The following is a 15,442-nucleotide window of genomic DNA, read 5'->3' as shown; positions in this document are numbered from 1 at the left end:
TTAAATACCTATCTATAACCAAGGAAATCTAAGTTTGAATCCCTATTTTTGCTATTTATTAATAGGTGACTTTGAGCCAGTGACCTTATCTCCTTGAATTTCAGTTTTTTCACCTGTGTACTGGACAAGCATATTTCCTCATAGGACTTGTAAGAGGAGAAAGATCTTTATACAGGGTGACCAACCCTTTCCAGTTTAGTCAAGACTTTCCAAGTTTTAGCACTGAAACACTTCTGTCACAGGAACCTCCAGAGTCCTGGACAAATCTGCAATTAAGCAACCATAACTTTACATATGGGGCTTCCCTGGTTTTCAGAAGTTAAAGTGTCTGCCTGCAAGGCGGGAGACCTCAGTTCCATCCCTGGGTCTGGAAGATCCCCAGGAGAAGGAAATGGCAACCCACTCCAGTATTCTTGCCTGGAGAATCCCATAGATGGGGGAGCCTGGTAGGCTACAGTCCTTGGAGTCTCAAAGAGTTGGACAAAACTGAGTGACTTCATTTCACTAACTTTACATATAGATAATTCTCAATGAATTGGTTTTCCTAATCAAATACATTTTAATAACATAGTGTGTTAATTTTACTTCTGTAAAGTTCTTTCACCAATTCCCTTCATTCCCACAATTACACCTGTAGGAATAATAACTGAAAGATGTAACTACCGTTTAGTCAGTGCTAACCGTGTGTCAGGCACTATTTACTAACTCAGATGTTGTCTTTATTTCACATATGCGCTAGGAAGATTAGAGAAATGAAGTGAGGACTTTCCTGATAATCCCATGGTTAAAACTCTGCCTTCCAATGCATGGGATGTGAGTTCGATCCCTGGTCGGGAAACTTAGATTCCACAGGCCCTGCAGCAACCAAGCCCACATGCTATAATATAGAGCCTATGCGCTACAACTAGAGAGAAGAAAAGTCCCACGCACCACAGCAAAGACCTGACATGGACAAAAATAAGTAAAATATAAAAGAAATGAAGCATCTATATATAATAATTAGAAAAGTAGAGACTGAACTGCATTTCTATTTGACTCTAAATCGACTCCACACTTTTAAACATCCCTCCATATTTGCCATAATTCTGTGAGCTAATCATGCCATGTCTATTCTTAAGATATTTATTGGATAACTATACAACACAGCATGGAATTTGATGCCCTCAACATACATTTCCAGCCTCATTTTTCTTTTACTAATAATGGATTCAACTTCACTATTTGCTAAAAACCTTTTTTTTCCCAGGTAAATAGAAGATGACAAAGTATATATAAATAAACTTTTATGTTGAAATGTAGGAAAGTTTGCATGAATAAAGTTCAAAATCTTTAGAATGACTCTCAAGACCATTCATACTATCCCATTTAATTACAATACAATCTTTTCAAATATACTGTATCTTTCATTCTGAATAGAACACTTATTTTACCGCAATATTGATGAATAAATTAGAGCAATCTCAAGTCATTAGGACTTTGCCTTCTCTGTTGGAGTGTCCAATCTATCACTTTAAAATGTTCACATCCTTGAATAAGGCAGATGCCAAGACACAGGAGAGACTGTTTCTCATTCGTCTTTATATTTCAGTGCCTCGTGTTATGCAAAGTGTTTAAGAAACCCTTACAAACATTTCTTAAGTTAACTGAATGCTCTAGAGTTAATATAGAGTGCTGTCACTGGACTAAATCCTACAGCTCTTAATTCCTAGGGTGGTGAGTTTCCCATTATATCAACTTGCTTCAAAGTTCTCCAGCAGAATGGAAAAAAATCAGTTAAGTTCTCTGTGCCTCAATTTCTTCCTGAAAATCATCATCCCTGAAGTTTCCATGTGAAAGAAAGGCATTTAAATATAGACAGCAATGGTATCTCAACACATTCAGTTCAGTTCAGTTGCTCAGTCATGTCCGACTCTTTGCGACCCCATGAATTGCAGCATGAAGTTTCTAATTCTTTGATATTTCTTCCTAATACCTTGCTGGGCCAAGAAAAGTATGAATTATGCAAGACTCCTATGACCACAAAATGAATATATAATTTAAATCCATATCTATAAACCTTTAAATTCATTATATCTATAAATTATACTAACATGTAATTCCAGTCACTTCTTAAATATTTAAAATATTGGATTCTATTCTACCCTGGTCTATTGATAATTTCTAAATCCCACATTATGCAATAAAATCCTTTATAACCAAACTTTTCAGTAGCTAATTTATATGCTGTATAGATTTAATTTCAATTATTTTGATTTTCCTATTTTTTATTAGTTCAGTTCAGTCACTCAGTTGTGTCTGACTCTTTGCAATCCGACAAACTGCAGTACACCAGGCTTCCCTCTTCCATCACCAACTCCTGAAGCTTACTCAGACTCACGTCCATTCATTTGGTGATGCCCACTAACCATCTCATCCTTTGTTATCACCTTCTCTTTCTGCCTTCAATCATCCCCAGCATCGGAGTCTTTTCAAATGAGTCAGTTCTTTGCATCAGGAGGCCAAATTATTGGGTTTTGAGCATCAGTCCTTCCAATGAATACTCAGGACTGATTTTCGTTAGGATGGACTGGTTGAATCTCCTTTCATTCCAAGGGACTGTCAAGAGTTTTCTCCAAAAGCACAGTTCAAAAGCATCAGTTCTTTGGCACTCAGCTTTTTTAGTCCAACTCTCACATCCATACATAACTACTGGAAAAAACAAAGCTTTGACTAGATGGACCTTTGTTGGCAAAGTAATGTCTCTGCTTTTTAATATGCTATCTAGGTTGGCATAACTTCTTCCAAAGAGCAAGCGTCTTTTAATTTCATGGCTACAGTCACCATCTTCAGTGATTTTGGAGCCCCCAAAAATAAAGTCTGTCACTGTGGTCCACTGGAGAAGGGAATGACAAACCACTTCAGTTTTCTTGCCTTGAGAATCCATGAACAGTATCTTTTTATTAACAGATAATCAAATTACCAAGACACAAGCATCAGAAGAATTATAGGGATCAAGCAAATATGGATAAGTCAGAAATTAAACATCTCTGAATACATACCAGCATTAGGAAAATAAGTACACTTTAGATACATTTGGGTTAATAAAGATATTTATACAGACTTCTGGAATGGGTGACAAATTGGATTATTACTCATGATCTCTTATATATCACTACCACTGGACTTCTTCCAGGCTAACTTCTACAGTGACAAAGACAAAGGCCAACACCTGGTGAAGATCTCTCCTTTCTACCCCTTGTCCTGAGCACTCAATGGCTAAGCAGAAAAGGTCTCATCATTCCTTCTCAACATCCTCAACTGAACCACCAAAATCCATTTCCTAGAAAGAATCTGATACCAATTATTCATACTGTATTGTGAATTTACATTATAGTATAAAATCACTGCAAATGGTGACTGCAGCCATGAAATTAAGATGCTTACTCCTTGGAAGAAAAGTTATGACTAACGTAGATAGCATATTGAAAAGCAGAGACATTACTTTGCCAACAAAGTTCCGTCTAGGCAAGGCTATGGTTTTTCCAGTGGTCATGTATGGATGCGAGAGTTGGACTGTGAAGAAGGCTGAGCGCCGAAGAATTGATGCTTTTGAACTGTGGTGTTGGAGAAGACTCTTGAGAGTCCCTTGGACTGCAAGGAGATCCAACCAGTCCATTCTAAAGGAGATCACCCTGGGATCTCTTTGGAAGGAATGATGCTAAAGCTTAAACTCCAGTACTTTGGCCACCTCACTCTGATGCTGGGAGGGATTGGGGGCAGCAAGAGAAGGGGATGACAGAGGATGAGATGGCTGGATGGCATCACCGACTTCATGGACATGAGTTTGAGTGAACTCTGGAAGATGGTGATGGACAGAGAGGCCTGGCCTGCTGCGATTCATGGGGTCGCGAAGAGTCGGACACGACTGAGTGACTGAACTGAACTGAAATGAACTGATTATCATCCCTGAGAATACTTGAGTTCCACCTGTATTGTCAGAAATACTGTTTAAGGGATTTGTGGTGTCAGAGAAAAGCTGTGCTAGGTTTCCAGAGGGACTCCCACAATCACCGCAAGTACAGCGCAATGGAAAGCTAGTTGTGTCAGCACTGGTGTTGAAAATAGAGGTTCTTTATATTCTTTGGTCAAGACATATTTATTCAGTATCTTCCATGTGTCAAGCACTTCATTATATCCCATGGACACAGAAATGAATCAAGTGTGCAGTCTAGTTAAGATGACAAACATGGGAACACATGATCATTATGCCATGTAAAAATGCTGTAAGAGAGGCAGGTGCAAAATGCCTTGCAAGTACAGGAGACAGCCTGATTCACTCAACAACAGGTATTTATTAAGATCCAAAGTGATTAGCATTATTATAGGCACTAAATTTGTACACAAAAATATAAGATATAAAATGAAAATATTCCAGCATTGGCTAGACATTTTTTTTTTTCTACAGTTACAGCAATATTTGTGTTGATTCAATCAGCAGTTTTGAAATGTTGAAGAAAAGTGCCATCTAATTACCATGCCAGTTTAGGCAACTTTAAGAACTCCAATGTTAAGAAAATGGGAAGGTAAAAGAAAAAAGGTGTATTTTATTGTTCAATATAATTCTGGTGATGTCTCCCAGAATAAATATCCATCTCTACTCAAAACAAAATGTTTATGTAAATACACACACACACACACACACATATAAGCTCTAGTTTCTATAATGTCTTGTTTTATTGATATCTTAGGAATCACAATACAACACAGATCTCTTCAGAATGTGAGAAAGAATTTCTTCTCACAAGCTACTTTAAGAAAAATAAAAAATGGGATCAAATAACTAGCAGTAAGTTTAGGTTCTGCCTTCAGAAACAACAATAATCTTGTCTCTTGAAACTTTGTATATTTAAGTCCTAAGCTGAGCCCCGAAGAATTGATGCTTTTGAACTCTGGTGTTGGACAAGACTCTTGAGAGTCCTTTGGACTGCAAGGAGATGCAACCAGTCCATTCTAGAGGAGATCAGCCCTGGGTGTTCTTTGGAAGGAATGATGCTAAAGCTGAAACTCCAGTACTTTGGCCACCTCATGCGAAGAGTTGACTCATTGGCAAAGACTCTGATGCTGGGAGGGACTGGGGGCAGGAGGAAAAGGGGACGACAGAGGATGAGATGGCTGGATGGCATCACTGACTCGATGGATGTGAGTTTGAGTGAATTCTGGGAGATGGTGATGGACAGGGAGGCCTGGCGTGCCGTGATTCATGGGGTCGCAGAGTCGGACACGACTGAGTAACTGAACTGAACTGAACTCCCAATACTTCAGAATGTGACTAGTTGTAGATAGAGCCTTTTAAATAGGTGATAAAGGAAAACTGAAATCTCCAATGTAGAGCCTAATCCATTCTGATGGGTGTCCTTATAGGGAGAAATTTGAACACAGGCACCAGGGGTGCACATGCACTAGAGAAGACCACGTGAAGACACACTATGAAGCCCTGTCTACAAGTCAATGGGAGAGGCCTCAGAAGAAATCAAATCTGCTGACACCTTGATCTTAAGACTTCAAGTCTCCAAACCTGTGAGAAAATAAACTTCAGTTGTTTAAACACTCAGTCTGTGATATTTTGTTAAGGCAGCATAAGCAAGTTAATCCATAGATCATCCTATCAATGTGTAAACTTTAAGAAGTGTTAAAAAGTATGGCAAAAACCACTACAATATTGTAAAGTAATTGGCCCCAATTAAAATAAATAAATTAATTTAAAAAAAAGAGAGATCCTTTTTAGATAATGTTCTCCGAAACAAATTTTTCTAATCTCAAGTCACCCCCACTATGGTCTGGTTACAAGTTGGCAGAGATAAGAGGTTCTGAGGGGTCTCCAAAACGTGCTAATGATTTCTTTCGTGAAGTCGCTCAGTCGTGTCCGACTCTTTGCAAACCCGTGGACTGTAGCCTACCAGGCTCCTCCGTCCGTGGGATTCTCCAGGCAAGAGTACTGGAGTAGGTTGCCGTTTCCTTCTCCAGAAGATCTTCCCAACCCAGGGATCGAACCTGGGTCTCCCGCATTGCAGGCAGATGCTTTACCATCTGAGCCACCAGGGAAGACAAGATGATTTCTTTAAGTATCTGTTAAAGCCCAAGACTGAAGATACTTTGGTTTAAGCCTTCACTACTTAAGTTATTGGTTCTCCATAAAGTAATCAGATCATTTCCTGAGAGTGGATTAATAGAACAAGACCTGAAGGAAAGAAGTGGAAAGCCACATACCAATCACCATATGTGATTGATGGGTAAAAGCCCCAAAAGGGCACGAGAAAGAGGTGGGTAAAGACTACAAGGTAAATTGTGGCAACCCAACACATAAATAACATGTGTAAGCTTTAAACTGAGTACTATTTTTCTCACACTATTATCACAATCCTAACCTACTGAATGTTTTCCTACTCTTTACTCTTCTCAATATGTCACTTTTTTTTTAAGTTCCTCTTCTACATTGTCTTTTAAGTGTAAATAAGGATATGGATGCTGATTTTTGGTTGGGAAAACCTAGAACAGACTTCTCAAAAAACCCTAAACATAGTTATTATTCTTATTAAACACCTTCAGTGACTACAAAGAACAGCAAATCCACCATCAACACAATAAGCTCTAGAATTCCAGTGGGCTTCTGAGCATAGAAATATAAAACATTTCAGGATCAGTTTTTTTCCTCTCAATTGTCTCATCTGTTGTTTTAGCCAAGAAAGTTAAAGTAATTTGTCTCTAAACAACCAGAGAAAGAATCATTATGAACATTGCAAAAAGATCTGTATCATAGTGTAAGTGCTTACACATTCTAGAATAAAGCTTAACTGGGAATTACTTGTAGCCATAGATTCAGATAAGAAAGGGAAAACAAAATACAGTGAAAATATTCCCAGCTAAGACTTAGAACCATAAGTACAGACTACAGAATAAACAGAATTAACCTGAAAGTCACCTTTGAATTTAGCTACAAACAGATCATCAGAAAATTCATTAATTTGGGCTTAGCAAAGACTGACTCAGATTAATGATTAGTTTCATCTATTATATATCAATAAACTTTCATCCATTGTATATCAATAAACTTTCATGCACTGTTTATCAATAAACTATCAGCCAAGTTAGGAATGATCACTTTCTCCATTATACTGACTTTCTATCATCAAATTTCTTATCATGTAAGTTCCAAGAGAAACCTAGAAAAATATATTTTACCCTAGCTTTATTTTTGCCTAGCTAAGCCAATTGACTGTCTTTGCCAGGATGATCTGGGAATTATTCTTAGCCTTTCTTCCCTGCTCTTTAAGAAAATTACCTTGTCAGTTATCCAAATGTTACCATCTCTTATTTATTCCTATAATTTCATTTGGACAAACTATATTTGAAACATTTTGGTACCCCCCACAGGTGGTCTCTGGAACTGCCCACATATAGTGTGCCAACCCAACCACAGCTGATTTCACTAGTAGCATACCTCTGACCCTAGCTAACCAACCACATTCTCACCAAGGAATATTAGAACCAGGAGACAGTAAATAGCTTAATTAGACCAACAAAGAATTCTCCTAGTTAGATTAGTTTGGTTATCAAGTACAAAGAAGCAGAGAAAATCAATCCTCAGTGTTAAGACAGACAAGGCAGGTCCATCAGGGCAAAGACAGAGAGGGAGAAGACAAGGAAGAAAGAGAGCAAGATCCAGTGAGAGAAAGCAGCTGCCTTAGTTATGGATAGCTCACTTGTTCCTGGTTTGGGGCTATCTAGAAACACATCTGTTCTTTGAGTTTTCTGCAATCCCCCTACAGCTTAAAAATAAAATTCCACCTAAAATAGATGTTAAACATAGATTATACAGAAATCCATAAAAGTTCTCAGTGACATTCAGAGGCTCCCTTCTCTCAGGCACTAAAGTCCTATTCATAGTGTTCTGATTTCCCCCTTAGATCTTTCCATCCATACACCCTAGGATATATTGCTCAGTTCTCATTTCCTCTGTTAAAGCAAACCCCCATTCACAAACACATACAGTTTAATGGGATTTCAAACCTACTTTATCTGTCTCAAGGGCATTTACGTTCTAAAAGTATGATTTGTCTCAAATACACACACACAAACACACATTTGCAGCTGTGAGGAAAGTGGGCTCTAATTAGTTCCTTTGCATTGCTATGTAAGGTTGCTTACCCCACCCACAGAAAAAGTTAGGACTGCCAAAATCACTTGAAAAGCATATGGATGGTGTTTATTTTCAATTTATTATAATTAATATGAAAATTAATTATTCCTATTTGGGAATATTAATTTTAAATATGATGCCAATAAGAACTCAGAAAATTTGTAATCAGAAAATTAAAGATTCCTGGGAATTATGTAGGTTGGCTGTGTGCACTTAGTCAATCAGTTATGTCTGACTCTCTGTGACACCATAGACTGTAGCCTGTCAGGCTCCTCTGTCCATGGGGTTCTCCAGGCAAGAATACTGAAGTGGGCTGCCATGCCCTCCTCTAGGGGATCGTCCCAACCCAGGGATTGAAGCCAGGTCTCCAGCATTGCAGGCAGATTCTTTACCTGCACCTGGGAAGGTTTGAGCCACCAGGGAGCCCATAGGTAGGCTCCTACCCTGAAATATGTTTTTCATTTAATAAAATGTTATTTAAAAATTCCACAGACCAGTTACTATTTACATGATGCACAGTTTTACCAAATAAAGATTATGTTGTCTTTAGCATAAAGAACTGGTTATGTTATCCTGAGCAAGCCACCGTATTGGCATTGCTTTACATCTCATTGTCCTCACTTGTAAAGTGGGTGTAATAATTGGTACCTACCTCATTTGATATAGAGAGATTAAATGAGATAATGTATGTAAGTTGCATAAAAGAGTTGCTTGTCTATAAAAGTAGTAAGTAAGAACTATCATTATTAAACATTCTTAAGGTATTGTAATACAAATGCATTGGAAGTATTGTCCTAATTCCATTTGGACATATAAAAATAAATCCTATTAACCTCTTTTAAAATCTTTATACTATTAAATTTTTAAAAGGTCATTTTAAGCATCCAATAACACAGGAAACAATGACTCCTAAGACAATTCTGAATCTTATCCAGCTTTGCACTGATTCTGAATCTTAAGGTCCAAAGACCAGTTCCCAAAATGGTCGAGTCTTCTTAAATTTGTATATATTTAAAACATATTTTTAATTCAGTGACAAAGCTATTAATGAAATAAACCTATACTTTATCCAGATGAATACTTTCAATATTTTTCCAAAGTGTATTTGAGGAAATGGTAGGGCTCATGTTCAGGAAATGAGTATAATATGGTATAATAAATGCTATATCTGTTAAGCAGCAATATTAACACCAGACCAGGTTCAAATTCAATAAAAACTCAACTCATAGAAAACCTTTTGTGAGCAGTTATTAGTTAAAATGAATTCTTTATATTATTCTAGTAAATTGCCAAATGCTAAAATAAAACCATCCAAACAATATTTAAACTTAATAGAATGAGATGTCACAATACAAATATAGAAAAATAATGTATTTCAAATGAACTTATATCCTTCATATTCTTATGAAAATATTTTAGTCATATAATTATTAATGGTATTTTATTTCCTGCTTGAAGATAAAATTATCAATTTGCTGATCCTTGTCAACTATATGCCCTGTCTTTTCTCATATTAGCATCATAAACTATACATATTTGGTACCCAGATTTATGTTTGGTGCCTAGACAGAATCCAGTAATGATGATTTCCTATCTGATTTGTTGGCTTTAAAACTGAGCAGTGATATTTGTCAATAGAGAGCTATAGTCTAGTTTCACTGACATTCCCTCCCTTCTTTGGTCTGCAAATTCATCTGTGAACTTATGGAATCACCAAAGACTAGGTTACAGGAGGTAAAATTTAGAGTAAAAGCTGAACAAACTTCCATGTGATTAACTACACTAAGCATACAGGCTTTATTTTCTAAGTTTTATATTTACATACATTTATATATCTATATTTAAATATATTTACTTATAACTATATTTGTATATTTTTAGAAATTAAAAGATGCTTACTCCTTGGAAGGACAGTTATGACCAACCTAGATAGCATATTGAAAAGCAGAGACGTTACTTTGCCAACAAAGGTCCGTCTAGTCAAGGCTATGGTTTTTCCTGTGGTCATGTATGGAGGTGAGAGTTGGACTGTGAAGAAAGCTGAGCTCCGAAGAATTGATGCTTTTGAACTGTGGTGTTGGAGAAGACTCTTGAGAGTCCCTTGGACTGCAAGGCAAGGAGATCAACCAGTCCATTCTAAAGGAGATCAGCCCTGGGTGTTCTTTGGAAGGAATGATGCTGAAGCTGAAACTCCAGTACTTTGGCCACCTCATGCAAAGAGTTGACTCATTGGAAAAGAATCTGATGCTGGGAGGGATTGGGGGCAGGAGGAGAAGGGGACGACAGAGGATGAGATGGCTGGATGGCATCACTGACTCGATGTACATGAGTTTGAGTGAACTCCAGGAGTTGGTGATGGACAGGGAGGCCTGGCGTGCTGCAATTCATGGGGTAGCAAAGAGTTGGACATGACTGAGCAACTGAACTGAACTGAACTGATATTTATTTACATTCATTATTTGGCTCCCAGGTGGCTCAGTATTAAGAATCTGCCTGCCAATGCAGGAGACATAAGAGACAGGGGTTCAATCCCTGGGTCAGGAAGATTCCCCTGGAGGAGGGCAGGGCAACTCTGGTACTCTTGCCTGGAGAATCCCATGGACAGAGGAGTGTGGTGGGCCACAGTCTATAGGGTCACAAAGAGTTGGACACAACTGAAGCGATTTAGCATGCACATAGGCACATTCATTATATTTAAATGCACTAAATGATATGAGAAATTGTTCTTAATAGGCATCTGTTGGATGATGGGATTTGCAGGCAAGAATACTGGAGTGGGTTGCCATTTCCTACTCCAGCGGATCTTTCCAACACAGGGAATAAACCCCATCTCTTATGTCTCCTGCATTGGTAGGCAGGTTCTTTACCACTAGCTAAACCTGGGAAGCCCAATTTATATTTATTTCATATTGATATTTACATTCATTATATTTAAACACATTCAGTGATATGAGAAATTGTTCTTAATAGGCATCTGTTGGATGAATAGATGAATAGATCAATGAATATTATTAGCAATGACCCTAGTACTTCCAACACAATATGCTCTCTGAATAAATGAAGTTACTCCCTTTGTTTTAGTGGTAAGTGAATTGTTTAATCTTGAAACAACTTATTTTTTCTAGGCAGTTTATTTCTATTTTGAGTATTTATTCAGGTTCTGTAACTTATTAAAAGGTAAAATGACTTTTTACTTGCCAATTCCTTATTATTATTATTTTCTAATCTAAAGGTACCTTTTTAGTGATACTTTTCATTCTTTAAAGAAACTCCCAAGTTTTAGCTTCAGGCTTCAGACAAGGTGCTATAGGCAGAGACTCTTAGAAACCCATGATCTGGCAGGAAGCTGCATTTTGAGCAGGAATCAGAGATTGGAATAGAGGAGAATGGAAACTACTTTCAGACAGGCAAACTAGGACAGAGACCAAACGATCCAAATATTAGCAGAGGATGAAGTGCAGGTCTGATTTTCTAAATCAGACTAAGACTGGAAATATGTAAGAATAATGTGATTGGTTTAGATGTATATGGAGAGAATAAGGCATTAGTTTTTTTTTTGGGGGGGGTGTTTTGTTTTATTTATGAAAGCAACTAGAAGCCTCAACAAGCTTGAAACAAAGAAATGATAATTCCAAAATACCTAAGGCATTTTGATTATAATTGTTATTTTATACTAATTGCTTTTCAGGCATTCCTTTACTAAGGGGATTAGCAAAAGTGGACAATACTGTGATAATATGACCCAAGTTAGTTCCCGAAATCACGTTCTTTTTGTAATGGTGATCAAAGCAGAGAAGTAGACTCACAAATAACATCAAAGTTAGTAGTTGCCATAGTTTCTCCATTTATAAGAAAACAGCAAAAGAGATACTGATGTATAGAACAGTCTTATGGACTCTGAGAGAGAGGGAGAGGGTGGGAAGATTTGGGAGAATGGCATTGAAACATGTAAAATATCATGTATGAAACGAGTTGCCAGTCCAGGTTCGATGCACGATACTGGATGCTTGGGGCTGGTGCACTGGGACGATTCAGAGGGATGGAATGGGGAGGGAGGAGGGAGGAGGGTTCAGGATGGGGAACACATGTATACCTGTGGCGGATTCATTTGGATATTTGGCAAAACTAATACAATTATGTAAAGTTTAAAAATAAAATAAAATTAAAAAAAAAAAAAGATAAAAAAAAAAAAGAAAGAAAACAGTCTAATTCAGAGCAGTACTGAAGCAGAGAACAGGTTCTTGCTTCAAAGACTGTCTGGAAAGTTTACTTCTACTGTACAGCTACTCAGGGACTATTTGTTTGATAGTCAACATCAAGGAACCTGAATTGAGGTGGAACTCAGCCACTCAACTCTGAAGATGGAGATCTGAGTTTGACTCATAGATAATCCCTCAACCAACACTGATGAAACACACTTCTTTGGGGTAGGGCACAATAATAAAAGAAGTTCAAAAACTTCTCCATAACCTTACAAAAGCCAACTGACACTTTTTAACACTTCTAAAATGACTTTCTCACTAGAGAAGTGTTTCTGCATTCAGCACAGAGCTATAAAGGGGATTAGAAGCACTCCTTAAAATGTTCAACAGCCTCGGCAGCAAAATTGTAGCGTTGAAGTCCTGTAATTTGGAGAACAGGTATTTTTATGCCTTAGCAAGCTTTATAATTTATTTCACTTTTGAGAGTCACAGATGCTAGTGTTTTAATGAAAATTTCTTTTGCAAAAGTAACAATATGCACTCCCCCCCCCTACATCCCAAGGGAAATGACTCTTGTTTTAGTGCTAGAACTCCAGTAGGAATACAATGCTTGGTGTGAAATACATCACTTAAAGTAAAGCAGCAGAGTTTCAGGAAGGATCCAGAGGAAAATAAACTATTTCAGCAACAAAGTTTTATAAGTTGCAACTTAAGGTGATCAGCTAGCACGAACTTGCTTGAAAGGATGGCTACTGCTCTGCATACTTTTGCCATTTGCAAAAGCTAAAAGATCTGCTAAAGCCAAGCAGTTTGGGTGGCCTGCAATCTTTCTATAGCGTGCTGTGCTCAGTTATGTCCTGTGACTAAAAGCAGTAATGTTTTGATTCTACACTAATATGTCTAGCTTTGCAATTGATTGTAAGCCACTTTATGAGACAGTCTGAAATCCTTCCTGTGTCTGCTAGTCTTGATGAACTCCTTAGCAAAATAAATTAGTAATTTTGAAGTTCTTCTCCCCTACTTTCCTTCTGCCAAGACTTTCTAAATAAATCCTCTGTATTTTCTCCCCCAGTGTGATTCACAGGTGGGGTTGCAATTCAGAATTGCTGTTTAATTTGGGTTTAGGTGTTTAGGTGCTCGTGCAGTTCTCAGCAATATCTTCTCATTTGTACTTGCTTGACCTGATTTGACTCCATTTTTATTTTCTGAATGCTCAAAGGTAGGATATAAATGTCAACAAAAATTAACACCTGTCCAATCCCTACCCCAAAAGACCTTGTCTATCTTAATAACCCAGAAATCAATTTTCCTTAGTGCCTAATTAGTACTATTAACTATATGTTAATATTATTCTGGACTAAGATAGTCCCTTTTCAATTTTAGTTACTGAAAAAGTCAAACGTTAGGAGATGTGTAATATTAATGTGCGCTTCCCTGGGGGTTCAGTGGTAAAGAATCTGTCTGCCAATGCAGGAGATGTAGGTTCAATCCCTGAGTCGGAAAGATACCCTAGAGAAGGAAATAATAACTCACTCCAGTATTCTTACCTGGGAAATCTCATGAACTGAGGAGTCTGGTGGGCTACAATCCAAGGGGTTGCAGAGTTGGACATGACTTAGCAACTACACAACATTAGTGTATTTGAATTATTGTTCTTATGTCAAATATTGCTCTTAATGGTTGAAAATATTCTTTCTTCTAGAAAAACGGTCCTCAATCTCTGGGATCAAATGCCTGATAATCTGAGGAGGTGGAGCTGATACAATAATAGAAATAAAGTACACAATAAACGTAATGTACTTGAATCATCCCAAAACGATCACCTGCCCCAATCTGTGGAAAGATTGTCTTCCATGAAACCAGTTCCTGGTGCCAAAAAGGGTGGGGACTACCGCTGCGCATCTCAAGTTGATCAGTAGTGTTAAACTGGCTCAATCAGTGGCAGAGCTTCTCTGTTTTTTTTAAACATCAGGTGTCACAGTTAGTGACAGCATCAGCTCATGCCACCTTGGCTTGCCAATATAACTCAATGTAACTTAAATGGAAACAGCAGTTAAAGCTGATTCAGTCTAAGGCCGAGCTTCTGAAATTGTTAATAAAGGATTCAGTAGGTATTAAATGTCACCCTGGCTTAAAACTGAGGAAAACTGCTTTATAAAGTAAATGCAGATTAAAATTTTGTCACAGGTCATGGTACAAATATATTAAATTCAGTTCAGTTTGGCATATTTTGTACACTATTAATTATTAATGAAAGTATATATGCACGCTCAATTGCTACTGCTACCGCTGCTGCTGCTAAGTCAGTTGTGTCCGACTCTGTGCGACCCCATGGATGACAGCCCACCAGGCTCCTCTGTCCCTGGGATTCTCCAAGCAAGAATACTGGAGTGGGTTGCCATTTCTTTTTCCAATGCATGAAAGTGAAGTCACTCAGTTGTGTCCAATTCTTTGTGACCCCATCCCATGGACTGTAGCCTACTAGGCTCCTCTGTCCATGGGATCCTCCAGGCAAGAGTACTGGAGTGGGTTGCCATTTCCTTCTCCAGAGAATCTTCTCCACCTAGGGATTGAACCCGAGTCTTCTGCTTGGCAGGTGAATTATTTACCACTGTGCTACCTGGCAAGCCCAGGCAAAAGTATACAGTCTGTTGGTAATATTGAAAATAATAACGGAAGTATCAAAACAAGTAGAGGATTTAAGGAAAGGATAGAATCATGACTAATTTTGAAACAAAGGTATAATTTCACTGACTCTTTCTATGAGACATAGGGGACAGATAACATTTAGCCTCTTTGGGCAACCATCCAAGTTTTGCTGATAGTGAAGATGAAAAAAAGAAAGTGGCCAAGGACAAAGTGTCTGAAAGTAGATGGTTTAAGAAATTATCACAGTCTGTAAATCACAAGACTAGCTCTATATTTTGGTGAGGTGGAGGGGTTGGATAATCAGAGGAAGGAGTAACACTAGGGACACCTCTGGAGCTTTTGCGGGGAAGGAAGAAACAATGCACCCTGATAGAAAAATTACAAATTGCCAAGGACTAATTTTCTTTCCTTTTCC

At 37.9% G+C, this 15,442-nt stretch overlaps 1 protein-coding gene and 1 non-coding gene across 2 annotated transcripts in view; both read right to left on the bottom strand.

Moving 5' to 3' along the window:
• Positions 1-15,442, bottom strand: part of LRP1B (LDL receptor related protein 1B) — a 1,835,261-nt gene that overhangs the window by 1,723,773 nt on the left and 96,046 nt on the right. The window lies entirely within an intron of this gene.
• TRNAC-GCA (transfer RNA cysteine (anticodon GCA)) lies at positions 6,010-6,081 on the bottom strand. Its single transcript has one exon. It is a non-coding gene; the product is annotated as a tRNA-Cys (tRNA).

This window comes from Bubalus kerabau, chromosome 3 (assembly GCF_029407905.1).
Source record: "Bubalus kerabau isolate K-KA32 ecotype Philippines breed swamp buffalo chromosome 3, PCC_UOA_SB_1v2, whole genome shotgun sequence".
NCBI lineage: Eukaryota > Metazoa > Chordata > Mammalia > Artiodactyla > Bovidae > Bubalus > Bubalus kerabau.
Note: the sequence above shows the minus strand (reverse complement) of the source record. Positions and strands in the feature narration are given on the sequence as shown.